Source organism: Lactuca virosa, chromosome 4, assembly GCF_052849685.1.
Source record: "Lactuca virosa cultivar CGN04683 chromosome 4, Lactuca_virosa_CGN04683_v6, whole genome shotgun sequence".
Taxonomy (NCBI): domain Eukaryota; kingdom Viridiplantae; phylum Streptophyta; class Magnoliopsida; order Asterales; family Asteraceae; genus Lactuca; species Lactuca virosa.
In genome coordinates, this window is record NC_136429.1 from 247,820,227 (window position 1) to 247,840,965 (window position 20,739).

A 20,739-nucleotide genomic window follows, 5' to 3' on the forward strand; every position below is an offset into this window, starting at 1 on the left:
TTATCGTTATGGTTTGATGTAAGACCTACTTCAAGGTCATTTTCCCCGAACTCGTTACATCTTTATTACCAATATTATTGACAAACATCTACTCTCATGAGAAATCTTTATCCAAATGCTTTCATCCTTCTACTGTTAGATCTCTATAACAAACATACTCTCATCTGTTTTGTTGGGCTATGGCGATTTAGTCCATGGATCACTCTCATTGTACTCACTATTGAATGCTTACCAATATTTTCATCCTTGTAAACTTATAGCTACAAGATGCCTCCACGTCGATCAGCGAGGCGTAATCCTCCGATAACTCCAACTTAAGCACCACTACCTCTTCCATAATACAATCCAGCAGCTATCCAAGTTGCAGTGGCTGCGGCTGTTAAGGCAGCCGTAGCTCAATTCAACGCGACCGGTACAAGCGGGAGTGGATCGGGTGTTAACTCCACCCAAGGTGGTAGTCACGGGTACCCTAGGCAGTGTTCGTATAAGGACTTAACCAACTACAAGTCCATGACCATTAACGGGACTGGAGGAATCATTGCCCTCTCGCAATGGTTCGAAAAGACGGAGTCGATCTTCGAGATATGCTCCTGTCCGGAAGGGAGCAAAGTAAAATTTACTGCTTGCACCTTCTCGGACAGAGCCCTAACATAGTGGAATAGCCATGTTAAGTCACTAACCCTGATAATTGCTAATGCAATGGGCTGGGAAGCTCTGAAGGAGCTCATGATAGAAGAGTACTGCCCAAGGGGCGAGGTTCAGAAACTTGAACAAGAACTTTGTGGCCTAACAATGAAGGGCTATGACATAGTAGCCTACACCACCAGGTTCAGTGATCTGGTGGCTCTATGTCCGGGAATGGTCCCTACTGAGGGAAAGAAAGTCGAGAGGTATATCTACGGCTGGTGCCTCCATTTCAGGAAGATGTCTTAGCTTCAAACCCCACTACCTTAGACAGTGCCAAGCAATTGGCACAGCGGCTCATCGACCATGGAGTCCGCACACCGACAACAATAACCCTTGCCATCCCAGAACCATCCAAAGCCGCTGACAACAAGCGGAAGTTTTGGGACAACAAGAAGAAGAGCAACGCGGCGCATAACTCCGCCAAGAAGCAGCAAGTCGTGGTTGTTCATGCCGCGATAGAACCTACTGCCACTGCGCCGACGAAGCAGTATGCGGGAAGCTTGGCCAAGTGTAACAAGTGTAGCTTCCACCACAACGGCCCCTGCCGGGAAATGCAGTGCTCTAACTGTTGGAGATAGTGTCTAAGTCCATAACTATATTTGGTATGTACTTGACCCGACCCGGCATGGTCCATTTGGGTTGCACTTCACCCGAACAATTTACGGATAATCTTTTGAGAATAGTATAAGTTATGATTTATTAATATATTATAAGTTCTAATATATTAATATAAAATCATATTATTTAATTAGTGTTGATCTATAATTAATTTAGAATTAATTTAGAGATCAAAAGTATGACTAATTAAATATGGGCTCTTGTATTTATATAGTGTGGGCTAATGCTTATTTGGAATGGGCTAGGCTTGCATGGAAAGTCCATGGATACTCCATGGAGCTTTAACCCATGGATCTCATGGAAATGAAAAGACATGGGTATTAGGGTTTACATGGATGTAACCCTAATCCACCACACTATATAAAGGAGGCTTTGGTTCTTGAAATTGCACTAGTTGATGTGTGTAAACTAAGAGGGCCGATTTCAAGAAGTTTGTGACTATTCTCTCAAGTTTCCAAGTTTGTGGTGATTTGTGACTTCCATTTGAGGCATCCACATTATTGGTGCTAGGATCTCAAACTCCAAGCAATCAACTACTACTACAAGGTAAGTAATTCTACTAGTTTTATTTGATTCAAGTACCCCATGCCATGCTAGTTAGGATAAGAAACTTGGAAAAATAATTATTTGCATGTATATTAGTCAAACATAGATCCAAGGTTTCTAGGGTTGCATGTACACCATAGGAGTGTTAGAATGTTGAAAACCCATCACTAACTGCAACAGGAAAGGGCATACTGCCCGTTTCTGCAAATCTCCGGCTAGGCCAATCACCCAGGTCCCTGGTGCTGGAGCAGGCCAGGCCTGCTACGGGTGTGGTGAAGTGGGACACTTCAAAAGGATCTGCCCGAAGGCAGCAAATGCCGGCGGAGTAGGAAGGGTTTTGGCTATAGGCCATGAGGAAGCAGTAGCAGACCCTACATTGGTCACTGGTACGTTTCTCCTCGACAACTCTTATGCATGCATATTGTTTGATAGTGGAGCGGAGAGGAGTTCCGTTGTCACACCCCCGAAACCAGACGGCGGAAACGTCCGGGGGCTCGCGTGACTTAAATTGAATACCATCACAATGAATATACATGAATCATAACATAAACATCACCATGCATCAATACATTACAACTGATATTGTTTACATCCATTACATTGTTTTAAATATTACACACTCATAACATAAACTGTTTGAGAGTTTTCAAAAACATAACGTCCTAACATTACTTGATATTACCCTTCCGCTTACCTGTTACCTGAGAATACAAGTTATTTTGGAAAACGTCAACATATGGAATGTTGGTGAGTTCATAAGCAAAGTTGTGATAAAAATGATTTGTATAGTTTGTAAAACCCAGAAAATCCGATATTTTCTAAAAAGACAATAGTTTATCAAAGTGTGAAGATCCATAAGTTGATGCATGAATGATTTCAAAGCATATATATACAAAAAGGGTGTTTTGTATTATAGTTAAAGAAATTCCGAGCGAGTAGTATTGATTCCCCTGGAAAACCCGATGTTTTCCGATGTCGAAAGATATACGTGATTACTAATTGTTATACCGCCACAACGAATGGCTTTTGATTACTCATCCTTGAATACTCGGATGGTGTTGGATAAACCTAGTGAGTCGTTGTAACGATGTCCGGTGAAGACAAGTTATAACAGCCAACTACGAACGTCCCATAGAGGTGTCGTCCGTTGTTACTCACTTAATCCAAACCACCTTGATTACTGTTGAATAACGTCCTAATTCCGTCTACTTTGATTACTCATAAGCCTTAGCGAACGAAGAGAAGAAGAGTACAAAGTCCTGCTACTATCGTAAGTACCTTAGGCTGTCGGGGATGCGAAACACACGTTGGCCCAACTCGCATTTGATTACTTTGACCTTACTAGCAATACTAATGGACCACTAGGGCCCAATAGCACATAAAAGCCATTGAAAGTCCTTTTATATGGAATTGGGTCATAGGAGGCCCAATAACACATAAGCGTTATCCCTTTGGGCCCAAAGATCATGTAAATGGACTTGCAAGGTCCAACAAGCATGATTTGAAACTTTCAAGCCCAAAGTTTGAATGTTTACTCGTCTTAGGTATCGCATATCTATTGGAGGGTTCGATTGAACGATCGTTGTATTTGTATCGATTCGAGACCGATCGATTTGTTTATAACGATATTTGGAGTTATGCGTGTATTCCTCTTTCAATTTTTCGTAAGTCGTAGTTTAGTATTTTTGACTTAATAAAATAATTTACTTAAGAATAGTGGTTTGACCTTTTCAACCCTTTTCTTTTTACAAAAATAACAATTTTAGTCCTTTATATAAAAGAAAAGACATTTTAAACCCTTAAAACATTTTCTTGACACTTTTGCACCATAGTTTTGTTGAAATGATATTTTTAACTCAAAACTTATTTTATTGACAGTTTCAGCCCTTTCAGAATAATATTTTCCGGTTAAAACCCAACTATTTGCAATTTTTACAGTTTTGGCCCAAAATCCAAAAACTTTACATTTTTGATCCTTTATGGAAATGAAAGGCATTTTTGACCCTTGAAATAGTTTTGCTACACTTTTTATCCCCTGTTTTGAAGAAATTTTCATTTCAGCCCCTTTAATTGTCATTTTTCGCAATTTTGGGCTTATTGGGCCGAAAAGCCCAAGATTAGCCCATTAAGCTAAAAATTTACATTTCAAGTCCTTTGAAAATTATAATATACATAAAAACACTTATTGAAACTGTTTTGACTCTTTGGCCCTTAAGAAACCGTGGATTGGCAACCTTGTACCTAAATTTTGTATATTTTACAATTTAAGCCCAAAAATGGGTTTTGTGTTGAAATATGTTTATCATAATCTTATAAGTTATTATTCTTGACTTGTTTAGTGTAAAATAACCTAGATCATGTTTTTTTCCTTTCTCATGTCATAGATCTCGAGACATCACCCCTTTTTGGTTACATGTTCATCGCAAAAACACATAAAATCATACATACATGCATAAAATCACACATAACATACACATACACATAGATCTACACATTTTTCTTGTATTCTCCCCCATAAAACATATAAAACCGAAAAGAGAGGGGTATGAAGCTCACCTTGAGTTGTGGTTTCGGTTTTTGAAGGAAGAGATGAAGAAAATTTGATCCTAGCAAGTCTTCTTGGAAGATTTTTGACTTAGATGTGTTCTAAGGGACAAGATCACGAATTTTGTATGAGATAAAGGAGATTGTTGATGAAATGAAGAAGATATGTTATGAATCAAAGCAATAACTTACCAAGGATGTGAACTACTTGATGAAAATCCTTAGACTTCAAGCCAAATTTTCGAGATCTTCAAAGAAGAAGAGGATGATCTTGAGAGTGATTTTAGGGAGAATTTTTGGTGAGGTGTGTGTGTTTGTGTTGGTTTCGGCCGAGAGAAAAAAAGAGAGGAGAGGAGAGAGTGGATGAAGTGATGTGTGCATGGGAGCATGAGTTTTTGCATGGAAACCCAAGAGGTAATAAAGAGGTGGCAAATGGAAGTCAACTCTCTTCCATTTTGGGTCGTTGGGCCGAGAAGAGGAGAAGGAGAAAAGAAGATTTGGGCCCTTTAATGCTTAAGCCCAAATTATAATCCCATTAGGTGATTTTCGGCCCAATTAAATCAAAGAATGATTTTTATGACTCATTAGGGCTATTTAAATTTGTTGTGATCCAATAAGGCCCATTAAAGACAACCAAGTTCATTTTAGGCTTATAAGGCCCAAAATATTATGTTTCATGTATATGGGCCCAATTAGGGTCCATTTGACGGTTCCATGTTCATGATAGTTAAATTGGAAGCTTATTGGTCCATTAGGCCCAATAAGGAAATCCTAGTCCAAAATGGACTTAAACCGGGATTTTTACGGTTTCCAATTCTTTGTTAACTATTTGTAGTGCTTGAATAAAGTGTTTGATGAAAGTTTTGTTGTTATTGAATAAGCATCATACATGCTTTCACATTGTTGGTTCGTAATTGATATAATTGTTGTAGTTACAAAGCATCAAAATTCCTAGTTGTGACATCCGTGAACCAAAAATTTGCACACTTACTTAAACAACAATCACGCGCACTGAAAGAACCGTTCACTATAGAAATGGCTAACAGAAAGACTGAGAGCACTATCTATATATACATCGGATATACCCTAACTCTAGATAGCCATTCATTTCAAATCGACCTCATGCCAGTCTCCATTAAAAGTTTCGACGTCATTATCGGCATGGATTGGTTGAGTCTGCATCGTGCTGACATCATGTGCTATGAGAAAGTCGTTCGTCTTAATCTACTGTCTAACGAAACCCTAGTTATCTATGGCGACAAACCAGGCACAAACCTTCGTATCATCTCAAGCATACGAGCCCAGAAGTCCTTACGAAAGGAATGTCACGCATTCCTTGCTCATGTAGTCGATATGAGCCAAGAGACAAAAGACATAAAGAACATCCCTGAACTACGCGACTTTCCCGACATCTTTCCAGAAGAACTACCAGGATTACCTGCTCATCGTCAAGTCGAGTTCATAATAGACTTACTTCCAGGGGCTACCCCAGTAGCCAAATCGCCCCATCGTCTAGCACCAACTAAGATGGAGGAGCTATTCGGTCAACTTAATGAACTGCTCAGCAAGGGCTTTATTAGACCAAGCTTCTCACCCTGGGGAGCACCGGTCTTGTTCGTCAAGAAGAAAGACGAATCCTTCCGTATGTGCATCGACTACAGAGAACTAAACAAGCTTACCATCAAGAATCATTACCTTCTGCCTCGTATAGACGATTTGTTCGACCAACTGCAAGGGGCAAATTACTTTTCAAAGATTGATCTGAGATCCGGGTATCACCAGTTACGAGTGATAGAGGAGGATGTTCCGGAGACAGCCTTCCAAACTCGTTATGGATACTACGAGTTTGTAGTGATGCCATTCGGATTGACCAATGCGCCCGCAGTGCTCATGGATTTAATGAATAGGGTGTGCCGTCCTTACTTCGATCAATTCGTTATTGTATTCATCGACGACATTCTTATCTACTCTCATAGAAAGGAGGAGCATAGTCAACACGTACGTCAGATCTTAGAAACCCTACGAGCTGAGAAACTGTATGCGAAGTTCTCTAAATGCGAGTTTTGGATTCGAAGAGTCGAATTCTTGGGTCACGTGGTTAGCGAAGAGGGAATTCACGTGGACCCTTCCAAAATAAAGGCCATTGAGAACTGGTCAGAAGGTAACGATTACTACCGAAATTCGTCAATTTCTAGGTCTCGCTGGCTACTATCGCAGGTTTATTCAGAACTTCTCTAGGATCGTGAAACCGCTTACTACATTGACCCAGAAAGGCGTGGCATTTGACTGGGAAGAGAAACAAGGGAAGGCGTTCGAAATGCTGAAGCGAGCCTTATGCAGCGCACCGATACTATCTCTCCCAAAAGGGATAGAAGACTTCGTAGTTTATTGTGATGCATCCAACCAAGGGCTTGGTTGTGTTCTTATGCAACGAGGAAAGGTCATCGCCTATGCCTCAAGACAGCTAAAGACACACGAAGTCAACTACACCACACATGATCTTGAGCTCGGAGCAGTGGTATTTTCTCTGAAGATCTGGAGATACTACCTGTATGGTACAAAAGCACTATCTTTACAAACCAGAAGGAGCTTAACATGAGACAACGACGGTGGGTCGCGCTACTCAATGACTACGAATGTGAAATTCGTTATCATCCCGGTAAAGCCAACGTAGTAGCTGACGCCCTAAGTGGGAAAGAATACTATGGTCGTAGAGTCAAATCATTGACTATGACTATCTATTCACATCTGTCCACACAAATTAAGGAGGCTCAGCTAGAATCCCTAAAGCCTGAAAATGTAGCGGGTGAATCCCTTAGAGGAATGGATAAAAATTTGGAAGTCAAGGGTGGCGGAGATTTGTATCTCATGGATCGGATCTGGAAACCGAGGCACGGTGGTTTCAGAGACTTGGTCATGACCGAAGTTCACAACACTCGATATTCCGTCCACCTAGGTTCAGATAAGATGTATCTGGATCTCAAGAAGTTATACTGGTGGCCTAACATGAAAGCAGAGATTGCTACCTTCGTGAGTAAGTGCCTTACTTGCGCCAAGGTTTAGGTCGAATACTAGAAACCCTCAGGTTAGCTACAACAACAAGAGATACCTGAATAGAAGTGGGAGCGGATTACAATGGACTTCATAACCAAGTTGCCCAAGACAACGGGTGGTCTCGACACCATTTGGGTGATCATAGACAGGTTAACAAAGTCCACACACTTCCTGCCTATCAAAGAAACTGACAAGATGGAGAAACTAACAAGAACCTACATTAGGGAGATAGTACAACTGCATGGTGTTCCCATATCCATTATCTCTGATAGAGATAGTAGATTCACTTCAAGATTCTGGCAGTCGCTACAAAGTTCCCTAGGAACTAGGCTGGACATCAGTACATCCCACCATCCGAAAACCGACGGACAAAGTGAGAGGACTATTCAAACTCATTTACCCCTTGTCGAGTTCTCCTACAATAACAGTTATCACACAAGCATAAAGGCAGCTCCATTTGAGGTCCTATATGGCCGGAAGTGCAGATCCCCTCTTTAATGGGCTGAAGTGGGTGACACACAGTTAGCTAAAGGACGAGGTCCCTGACAGTACTCTCACAGGTCCGAAAATCATTCGGGAAACGACAGAGAATATTGTTTAGATTCGTGAACGATTGAAAGCGTCTAGAGACCGACAGAAAAGCTACGCAGACAAGAGAAGGAAACCTTTGGAATTCCAGGTTGGCGACCGTGTTCTATTGAAGGTCTCACCCTGGAAGGGCTTGATATGCTTCGGAAAGCGTGGGAAGCTAAATCCAAGATACGTAGGGCCTTTCGAGATTCTCGCTAGAATCGGCCCTGTAGGTTACAAACTCAAACTACCTCAAGAACTTAGTAACGTACACCCTACTTTCCACGTTTTGAACCTGAAAAAGTGTCTATCTCATGAGAATCTTGTTATCCCACTCGATGAAATCCAGATCAACGAGAGCCTCAACTTCGTGGAAGAACCAGTAGAGATCATGGAGCGAGAGGTCAAGCAAACGATGCAAAGCCGTATCCCGATAGTGAAGGTTCGCTGGAATGCAAAGCGGGGACCTGAATTCACTTGGGAGCGCGAGGATCAAATGAAACTGAAATATCCTCATCTTTTTCCTTAGTTATCTGTATTTTCTTAAACTCTAATTTCGGGACGAAATTCCCTTTAGCGGGGGATGATGTTGATGGGTTTTAGGTAAAACAAATAAACTAGAAAACAATTCCTAAGTTCACATGCAACCTACTTTGGATCTATGTTTTAACTATTGAACATATAACTTTGAATTGCAAAACAAGAACCCTAGAGGAGAGAGGCTAATTTCGAAATTAACAAACTAGGGTTTAGGAGTTACATACCTTTCAATTGTTATAGCAAACAATTGATAATCCTCTTGATCTTGATCTTGATCTTCTTGGAAGCTTAGCACCACAAATGTAATGCCTCTAATGGAATCACACCCAAGAACTAGCAAGAAGGAAACTTGGAGGAGAGAGGATGGAGAGAGTATGCAATTTCGGCCTTACGGTTTCTTCCAAAGAAATCAGTGACCTCAAATGTGAGCCAGGAGGCTCCTTAAATAGCTGAGGGATCTAGGGTTTAGGGAAAACCCTAGTTATCCTTTGCTTAGGGCCTAAGCAAGATCCAAAGGCCTTATTTGGACCCCTTGGACGAAATCTCTAGGGTTTCCCCTAAGAATTTCGTCCACCTCCTTCCAAGGGGGTTGTGGAACCTTCCACTCAACTATTAGTTAATTGCAAACTACTCCCTGCACTTTATAATTAATTCTTTTAACCCCAAAATTAATTCTGATTAATTTCTGGCTAACTATTAATTAAACATAATGATTTCTAATTAATATATTAATCTTTTAACATATTAATAAATCATTTATATTAATTCATTAATCTTATAAATTAATATCTCTCCTTTCATAATTTCCTTGTCCAGTTGCTAGGTTGAGGGCAACCCAAAAGGACTGTGCTGCTATCAATTCAAGTACATACCAATTATAGTTATGGGCTTAGACACCTAATCCAACAGTCTCCCACTTGGATAAGTCTGTAACTATAATTGCTAGTATGCTTTCTAAATTTGACCAGCAAATTTTAGCTTCCAAAAAGCTGCTGCCGAACTCTGACCCAGTCAGTTACGTGTCCTAAGATAAGTGATCATATAATCCTTCGTTCTGCCAGATATACCTAGACAAAAGACATGGGATGTAATCAATCTCTTTGTCCAGAATCTATGTTTCCCGATTTCTGATTTGTGATGATGTAGGACTTCTAATCGAACACATCAATCCAGTCGTGGCTGGGCCCAGCACATAAGTCAACACCAAATCATCGAGGGGCCCACAGATATCGCTTTTCTTATTAGGGCAAAAGGAACGAATAAACGTTGACTCATATGCTTGTATCTTTTACTCATCAAATTATACATGACAATACGTTTTATAACACCAAGTTACTGATGCGTTTTCGTATCACCAATGCATGGCCGACTTGTAAATGGCAACTCATATATCTTCGTTTCAAGATTATAAGATATTATCGTCTCAGTATTACTCGTGATGAATTCCATGAAGTGATACTCTGAGCGAGGGTTTATCCAGTACTCAAATCTCAATTTCTGAGTACTCATGAACGTTGCAGCAATTCTATTGCCATGTCTATCCTTAGACAATCTACAATCCAGTTCATGACAGTCTTAATTCACTACTTACTTCCAAAAGTATGAGTGACTGTGGAGTTTGAATAATCTTATTATTCGGGAAGTAAAACATGCAAAAATGAAACACAATAATAAACAATTGACAAAAGGCAGAAACCAAACTTATAAATAATACTTTATTATTTAATCATCAAAAGTCAATTACATTTACTTTGTTACAAGTTTCAGAATAAAACTAATCTAACTACTAAAACTAATATCATCTTTCAGTCCTATGCTCCGAGCATGCTGAATATGCTTAGCCCTACTCAGACCCTTTGTGAGGGGATCTGCTGGGTTATCTTCAGATGACACCCTCTTTACTATAAGATGGCCTTCTTCAACTCTATGTCTGATGAAATGGTACTTTCTGTCGATATGTCTGGTCTTACCATGATCTCTCGGTTCCTTTGTCAAGGCAACCGCTCCTTCATTATCGCAGAACAGTTCCATAGGCTCCTAGATGGTTGGAACAACTCCGAGATCCCCGATGAAGTTCCTCAACCAAGCTGCTTCTTTCGACGCTTCACTTGCTACTATGTACTCTGATTCACAAGTAGAATCAGCCACCGTATTTTGCTTGGAACTCTTCCAAGTAACTGCTCCTCCATTCAGTAAAAACACCCAGCCCGACTGAGAACGGAAGTTATCTCTATCCGTCTGAAAGCTGGCATCACTGTAACCATCTACTCTCAAAGTATCACTGCCACCAAGCACAAGGACCCAGTCCTTTGTCCTTCACAAATACTTGAGTATATTCTTAACTGCTATCCAATGAGCTCTACCTGGGTTTCCCTGATAGCGACTGACCATGCTCAAAGCAAATGCCACATCAGGGCGAGTACATGTCATAGCGTACATGATCGATCCGACAGCGGAAGCATAAGGTACACGACTCATGTCATCTATTTCAACATTTGTACTCGGGCATTGAGTCTTACTCAATTTGGTATTGCTCTGGATAGGTAGCTCTCCCTTCTTGGAATTTTCCATACTAAACCTCTTTAGTACCTTATCCAAGTATGTGCTCTGACTAAGTCCAATTAGTCTCCTCTTTCTATCTCTCAATATTCTAATCCCAAGAATATAGGCAGCTTCTCCAAGGTCTTTCATGGAAAAACACTTTCCAAGCCAAGACTTAACTTCTTTCAAGGTTGGAACGTCGTTACCAATGAGTAATATGTCATCGACATACAACACCAGAAAAGTTACTATACTCCCACTAGCCTTGATATACACACAGAACTCATCTTCACTTCTAGAGAAACCAAACTCTTTGACTTTCTCATGGAAGCAAAGATTCGAACTGCGAGATGCTTGTTTCAATCCATAAATGGATTTCTCAAGCTTGCACACTCTATTGGGGAACTTTGCATCAACAAAACCCTCTGGCTGACTCATGTAAACATCTTCAGCCAACTTCCCATTAAGGAAAGCAGTTTTGACATCCATCTGCCAGATTTCATAATCATGAAAGGCAGCTATGGCGAGCAATATCCTAATAGATTTAATCTTAGCCACTAGCGAGAAGGTCTCATCATAGTCAACCCCTGGGGTTTGAGTGAAACCTTTTGCAACCAGTCGAGCCTTGAATGTGTGCACATTTCCATCCATGTCTGTCTTCTTCTTGAAGATCCATTTGCACCCAACTGTCTTACGACCTGGTGCACTATCAACCAAATTCCAAACTTGGTTGTCATACATGGACTTAATCTCGCTGTCCATTGCCTCTTTCCACTTGGAAGCCTCTGGGCCTGCCATTGCTTCCTTATAAGTGACTGGTTCATCTAAGTTTACCAGTGTTCTGTCACTTATGAATGTGTCACCATCTGAAGTAATATGAAAACCATACAACTCAGGTGGAACACTCACCCTAGTGGATCTTCTAAGAGGTAATGAGTTATCGATTGGTTCAACAGGAACTGTTTCCTCTGGTTGAGTGCTAGTGTCATCTAAGGTTCCTTCATTGGCTGACTCTCGAATTTCTTCAAGGTCAATAGTGCTCCCACTGTCCTCTTTGAATATGAGCTCTCTTTCAAGAAAGACTCCTCTTCGTGCTACAAAGACCACGTTCTCACTAGGCATGTAGAACAAATATCCAAAAGACTGCTTTGGGTAACCAATGAAAACACATTTCTCACTTCTAGCTGCTAGCTTGTCGTGAGTCTCTCGTCTTACGAAAGCTTCACAACCCCAGACTTTAATATGTGCTAACGAGGGAACTTTCCCTGTCCACATTTCGTGAGGTGTTTTGGCAACCTTCTTTGTAGGGACAAGATTGAGGATGTGGGCGGCTGTCTCTAAGGCATACCCCCAGAAGTGAATGGGAAGCGAAGCCCGAATCATCATAGAACGAACCATGTCTAACAAGGTTCGATTACGCCTCTCAGCTACACCATTTAACTGTGGTGTCCTAGGAGGAGTCAATTGTGAGACTATCCCATATTCTTTCAGATTGTCGTTAAACTCGATACTAAGATACTCCCCGCCTCTATCGGATCTAAGTATCTTTATCTTTCAGCCCAATTGATTTTCGACTTCATGCTTAAACTCTTTGAACTTTTCAAAAGTTTCTGACTTATGCTTGATCAAGTAGATATATCCATATCTGCTATAATCGCCAGTGAAAGTCACATAGAATCGATTAGCATCTCTTGTAGTTGATCTGAAGGGCCCACACACATCTGTGTGTATGAGATCCAACAGACCTTCACCTCTTTCACAAGACCCTGTGAATGGTAATTTTGTCATCTTTCCCAAAAGACAAGATTCACACATATAATCTGATTTTAGGTCAAATGATTCCAACACTCCATCCTTTTGGAGTTGGGCTATGCGTTTCTTTTTAATGTGTCCAAGACGACAATGCCACAAGCATGCCTTGTCTACACTATTAGACAAGTCAATATTAAGTACACTATTTCCTAAGCTATCAACACAAGTCACTGTTTCATACACACCATCACAAGGTAAAGCTTCAAGCATAAAAACACCATTCTTATAAACAGAAATTGAACCATTCAAATCATTAAAAGAATATTTGAAACCTTGTCTGAAAAATGCATGAAATGAAATAATGTTTCTCGTCATCTCAGACGAATAGCAACAATTTATTAAATCTAATCTAACATCATTGCTAAGCAGAAGCTGATAAACTCCGATCTTGGTCACTGGTGAAGACTTTCTGTTTCCCATGATCAAGTTTATCCTTCCTCGCTCTATCTCCTCACTTTCCTTTAGTCCCTGCAAATCAGAACAGATATGAAAACCACATCCTGTATCAAGGACCCATGAACAAGAAGATAATGAGTTATTATCAGAAATAGTGTAAATACCTGCCGAAGATGGCTTCACTTTGCCATCCTTGATATCTTGCAGATATTGTGGGCAAGATCTCTTCCAATGCCCTTTTTGATTGCAGTAAAACAAACGGCCTCTTTTGGATCAGAAACATAGGGAGTGGAACCATTAGGCTTAGCCTTTGGGCCATTACTAGACGACCCAGCTTGAGCCTTGCTCTTCCAGTTTTGCTTGGGAGGACCTTTCCTCTTTTTCCCCTTTCCCTGTCTAATAGCCAACACACGGGCACTTGTAGGCGTGGAGGGTATACTTTTACCCTTCATTCCTACCTCAGCTGTCTGCAACAAGTTGCGCAATTAGGCCAAGGTCTGCTTAGTATTGTTCAAATGGTAAGTTAGAATAAACTGACCATAACAATCAGGTAGTGAGTTCAAGACCATGACAATGGCCAATTCCTCATCAAAGTGAATGTTGAGCTTGACCAAACGCTCTATGTAGCGTTGCATTCTTTGCACATGTGACACAACCGATTCCCCTTCTTTCATCTTGCAAGCCATGAGTGACTTGACTACTTTAAACTTTTCTCGACGAGCTCGCTTATGGTACTTTTCCATAAGGTCCTTGTTCATCTCAAAGGGCCAGTAGTCCTCATAGTACCTCTGTAGTTCTGAGGACATGTTTTGTTGGGTTTTGAGCATTCTAACACTTCCTAAGTGTACATGCAACCCTAATAAACCTTGGATCTATGTTTGTCTAAGGTACATGCAAAATATTATTTTTCCAAGGTTTATAACCTATCTAGCATGGCATGGGGTACTTTTAAACATAAAAGAACTAGATGAATTACATACCTTTTGTTGATTGTTGATTCCTTGGGGTTTGAGAGCCAAGCACCAATAATGTGAATGCCTCAAATGGAAATCACAAATCACAACAAACTTGGAAAATGTATGAGAGAGTATACTAACACTTAGAAATCAGCCACCACTATTACACACACACTAGGGTCTTTTTCATGCAACATAAGCTTGTTTATATAGTGTGCATGGTTAGGGTGAAACCCTAATAACCCATGTCTTTTCCTCTTCCAAGGATCCATGGGTTAAAAGCTCCATGGATCATCCATGGACTTCCATATAAGCTTAGCCCATTAACAAATGAGCATTAGCCCACACCATATAAATACAATAGCCCATGATTTAATTAGTCTTCCTTTTAATCACTAAATCAATTCATAATTAATTCAAGATTAAAACTAATTAAATAACATGACTTTATATTAATATACTATAACTTATAATATATTAATAAATCGTAAGTATACAATTCTCATAAAATTATCCATAAACAGTTTGGGTGAAGTGCAACCCAAATGGACCATGTCGGGTCGGGTCAAGTATATACCAAATAAGTTATGGACTTAGACACCTTATCCAACAGTCTCCCACTTGGATAAGTCTAATAACTGTATTTGCGTATGTTACTTCAGGAACCAACCAGCAATCGTAGCTCTCGAAAACTCTGTTGAACTATGAAGCGCCATTTTAGATAAGTGATCATATAATCCTCTGTTCTCATGATATCAGCCGGACAAATACATGGAACAACGTCGTACTTATTGTCCAGCAGTTTGTTTCTCGATTTCCGATTTGTTTGACAAAGAATTAAATTGAACACATCAATTAGGTTCTGACCGGGCCCGGTACATAGGTCAAAACAAAATCATCGAGGGGCCCAGATATCGCTTCTAATCCTCCAAGGACTAGAAGGAACAGATAAACTTCGACTCATATACTTGTTTCTACTACTTGTTGAATTATACACAAAGGCACGTTTTATAACATCAAGTTACTGATGCGTTTACGTGCAATCAATGCACAACCAACTCATAGGTAACAACTCATATCTCTAGGTTTGAAGACTTATATGATATTACCGTCTCACGATCACTCGAGATAAATTCCATGAAGTGATGCAAGTGAGCGTGGGTTGAATCCAATACTCATAACTTATGAGCACTCATGAGTGTTGTAGCCATGTCCAACATCTCAGACCTCTACAGCCAACTCATGACAGTCTTGATTCATATCTACTTCCAACATATGACCGACTGTGGATGGTTTGAATAACTTAATCATTCGGAAAGAATAACCTAGTTATTATGGAAGTCAAAACATGCAAAGTGAAACACAATAATAATCGAATCCAATATGGTCTCAGAACCCTTTTGAATATAAATAAAACCACCTTTTATTTATCACCATATTGATTACACATTATTCATTGTATAATGTTTCAAATAATCAACTTAATACTTGAACAAAAACAACAGTCGTCCCATGCTCCTAGCATGTACACTTTGTTTTTCTAAACAATAGTTATGCCATACTCCAAGTATGCACACTATGTTTGTCTATGATCTTTACTTTGTGAAATAGATCAATTGAACATGATTCCAATGATGCTCATTTCACAATCCCAAATCCTTATTGTAAATTTAAAAATTCCTAATTACTTCCATTTACCAAAAAAACTGTTAGATTTTAAACTTTTATGCAATGTTTCTCTTGTAATGATTATGCACAAAGTCACAAAACTTGTCAACAGTCATTACAGAGTATTCCAAAGGAGATCAACTCTATGGAAACGAAGTCTCATATTCAAAGTACATTGCTTTGAACATCCTTCTTGCACTAAGGTTTTCTAATCTTACACAGATTGAATAACTTCCACCTATGGAGAAATTTCCATAGTCCCATTTTGACTATCACTTCCGAACAAGAGTTACCTCTTTTCAGAATATGTCAATATGGTCCTTTCCAACAATTTATATCCTACTTCCAACTGTCCCCGAGCAACCAATCTTTGGAGAACCTTAGATTGTCCTCGACAATTGCTTAATCACTTTAGTCATATCCAATTCTAGACTTTTCCCTTCTTAATGCCCTAAGCATTTGAAAAATTTAGAAATGATGAATATTATAGCACATGTGACCGATCCTATACCCGAAGCATATGGGACACGATTCACGATGTCTCACATAAAGACCTGATACTGGATCAGTCTTTTACTACAATATTTTTTTATTTTCCATGTTTTCAAAAATCGACTATGAAGAGGGATGTCGTGATCATAATCGAATTTGAGAACGCAATATATATAGAATTTCCTTATGTTGAACCATTCCAACATAAAATTCATATATATATCATTGACTAAAGATGATTAAGAACTCAATCTAAGCTTTTAGAATTGAAATGAAGTATAATTTCCTCTCCCTTAATTATAGCAAACAACTTTTTCAACCCCTACAACTTTACGAATTAACACTTTTGTTTTCTATAATTAACATTGCTAACTTGCAACACTAAACATAATAATCATGCTCCCACCAACATGATGATTATCAGCATAACACTTATGCTCCCACTAGCTCTGACATATTTCCAGAAATCAGCTGGACTTCTGAAATTTAGATTCGTACACCCTTTCTTAGATAGCTCACATGTGTGTCTAAACAATTTCCAGAACTATGAAAAGGGATGCCGTAATTATAGTCTTAATTGTTTAGACCTTTGCCATTTCTCACAAGTCCATGTTAGTGTGCCGGTTAACCACACACGCTCCACTAACGACTTTGAGAATGCAAACATCACAATTGCTATCTACTTAAAATCCTCTTAGTGAAAGCATTTCCTCACCATCATTTTCATGAATCGGAGAGAAACCTTATGACACTTAGATTTTATAGTGTATGAGTTTCTATCCATGTGAATTTGTCAAAACCATAATCACAAGACAAGGTTAGTAACAAATTCAGCCTTACATGGATTGAACTTGTTCAATCTTAATTTATTGTCATCTGGTAGCACAAGGCCCACCAATGCTTCCAAGCTGTTATGCACACAGTTTAGAACTAACAGAACTCATATGCATAGTCAACTTAATAGGAACAGACACATAAACAAGAATTATGTCAACTTAATAGGTTTCAAACCTTAAGTCGTGTGCTAGTGATAAAACTCAGGTTTTACTCTTGATTAAATCTTGAAATCCTTTCAGGATCTTTAAGACTCCCACTGTCCTCTTGACATATAAGTTTCACTAGTCAAGAACCATTCCTTGACAAAACAAATATTCAAGGGATAGTGCAGATTCTTATTAAGATAAACACTTCACACAATTGGTCTTAGTTGGTCTTTGTCTTATCCAAGACATCACAACTTACCAATTTCAAATGTACAAGAGTAGAAAACATTTTACACTACATTTGATAAGTGTTTTAAACCTTACTTTATGTCACTCAATGTTACAATTTTGGAGTATGACTCTAAGAGTTGTTTTGGAACGAAGTATGATCCATCTTCTTGATTTTAACCATTCCAACAATTCATGACCCCTCATCTTAGTCATAACAATGCACTAAGATGTCCTTAGAGTATGAATTTGTGATATGGTTTCATAATCATTAAGATGATCATAAAAACATGTATGATCCATCTTCTTGATTTTAACCATTCCAACAATTCATGACCCCTCATCTTAGTCATAACAATGCACTAAGATGTCCTTAGAGTATGAATTTGTGATATGGTTTCATAATCATTAAGATGATCATAAAAAACATGATACTAAAGTACTCTCCCATCTTTAGATTTGAGAAACTTTTATCTTTCTGCCAAATTTGATTCATCTCATCCGTTCTGCCATACATTGAAATTTTTCCAATGTTATAGAATTATACTTAACCTTATAAGTATAACCATATTTACTAATCTCTAGTAAATCATGACGAATTGATCTTTGTGGTGGACCTTGACCAGCACACACCCAGTGTACCTAATTCCTTAGTCCTTCAATTGACTCACATATGCATGTGATCAATGAAATAGTCTCAATTTTTACAAAGATGAAAATTCTCATTCATCATACAATACAACTTGTATGATTCCAAGTTTCTGTCTAACTGAAGCTTGGGTGATGAGAACCTTTCCTCATTTGGTAAATTCAGACACTACCACATATGAGAGAATCAAACTCATATTTCCAATATTGCTAGAAACATACAAACATCAATTTCCACAAATGCCATTGTAAGGGGATATAATATAAAATAAACTAAACAAAACATTTATTTCTTTATTAAAATGCGGAAAAATATTCCTTACAATGCATCTTCAAATGAAAACTATGATATTACATATTTCCTAGCAATCTATCATAACTTTTAAGTAGTAGCTCAAAAATCCGATCCTCGAACCATGCGATAGAAATCCATCTTCGTGATCAGATTCAACACACTCTTATTTTAACCTTCCTTTTGCTCGATCCTGCTAAACATCAAGATGCAACCTAGTCACATCATGTAATAAGAATCAACAATTAGGAATTTTAACAAAGTTAGATAGTGGACTTACCTGAAGCCGAGTCAAACATTTTGTCTCTACTTGCTTTCAAACATTTCAGGTATTCAGGGCAGCTTCGCTTCCAATGTCCCTTCTCATGACAATAAAAACATATAGACTCTTTGGGAATGGTACATGAGACAATCACATACTTAGCCTTTCCCTTTACCTTTTGGTCAACCGGGTTGACCAAGGCCGATCCCTTTTCATTGGGACGAGAAAGCTTTTCTGGACTTCCAATGTTACCATTGTCCATGTCCATGGAAGTTTGAGAATTAGACCTTCCATCAATATTTGCTTGACCATTGCGCCAAATCATTGCTGATTCAGCAGCAACAAGCAAATAAGAAAGATCTATTAGGGTCATGTCGTGATCTGTCATATGGTAGTCTTTAATAAACTCACTATATGACTCAGGAAGTGACTGAAGAACCCAGTCAACAGCGAACTTCCTTGAAATAACAGCACCCAACATTCTCAAGTTGTCTATGTGTGACTTCATTCCTAAGACATGAGTGCACACGGGTCTTCCATCTTTATGTTTCATTTCTAGTAGAGCTTGAGTGATCTTGAACCTTTCAAGTCTTCGGGCTTGTGGGTCAGGGAGAATAAATGGAGGAGGTGGGGGGAGTGAAGCATGATGTTGAGGGACATCATCTTCAAGAAGAAAGCTTGTTTCAAGTGATTTGGGAAGATCATAGTTGTCTGAACCAGACATCTACAATGGGAGAAAATCAAGTTAGTTGATTCAAGTCCTTAATATAACACCCAATATGAAATATTAAGGCTAGGACCCAACACAATATTTCATAACTTGGAAGAGGGATGCTGTAATCCAAGCTATAAAATATTTGAAGGTAGGTGACTGGGATGCCGAGGATCACAAAACAAGGTGTGAATAACCATACTAATTCACTTGGTACCCTTAATATTATCACCTAATCAATGTGCCGGTTAACCACACACGCTCCATTGATCTATGACAAACATTAAGTCACCCTTCGTGATCCTTACTAGTCCAAGTTAGTGTGCCGTTAACCACACACGCTCCACCAACGACTTGGTAAGGTACAAAGTGTGAATTTCATGGGTTAGCACCATATTCACATTTTCCTAAAGTAACTAAGATTGGGAATTTATAAAAGGTTTAGTTACTTTATAATATTCATTATACTTTTAATGAGAATTTAAAGTCATTGTCCTACCCGTTCGGCTAACAACCCTCCACCGATCAAGGAAGCGGTGGGTGAGAATGGACACCCATTAAGTTGCCATTTTATAGGCAACAACCTTATACCCCCCTTATAGACCGGCTTCGTGAATGAGGCCTACTAGCGGTAGAACGACTTATTCTTATACATATATATAATAATTAACCATTAATGTTATAAATAGTATAAGTGTTGAAGTTTAACTATTAAAACTCTAAGGGTTGGAATTAAAGTTTATTAAAGTGTGTGAAACTTTACAAATTCCAAAACTTGAGGGCAAGTTTTGTAACTCTCCATAACTTTTCATTTCATAACTTATGAATTAAAGGTTCATAAAAATGAAGACTCTTCATTTTATGTAACTTATGTGTTTTAAGTGTGTGTTTAAAAGAAGTGACCTTTGGATATCCATAACTTGAGGACAAATTATGGACTCCATTAAAACACATAAATGATCAAGAATTAATCCTAAACAATTCAGCAAATAATTCCTATCATCTTCTAAATTCATAAGAACATGAACATGATCATCAAAGTTTCAAGAATTATATGAACACATACAAAGCATGAAATTTTGATATAAGCTATTGTAAATGGATTAGAACTACCATTACACCAACTAAAACAAGTTTTAAAACACCAAAACAGTTTAGGGTAATGTTTCTAGTCCATTTCCAGCAACAAA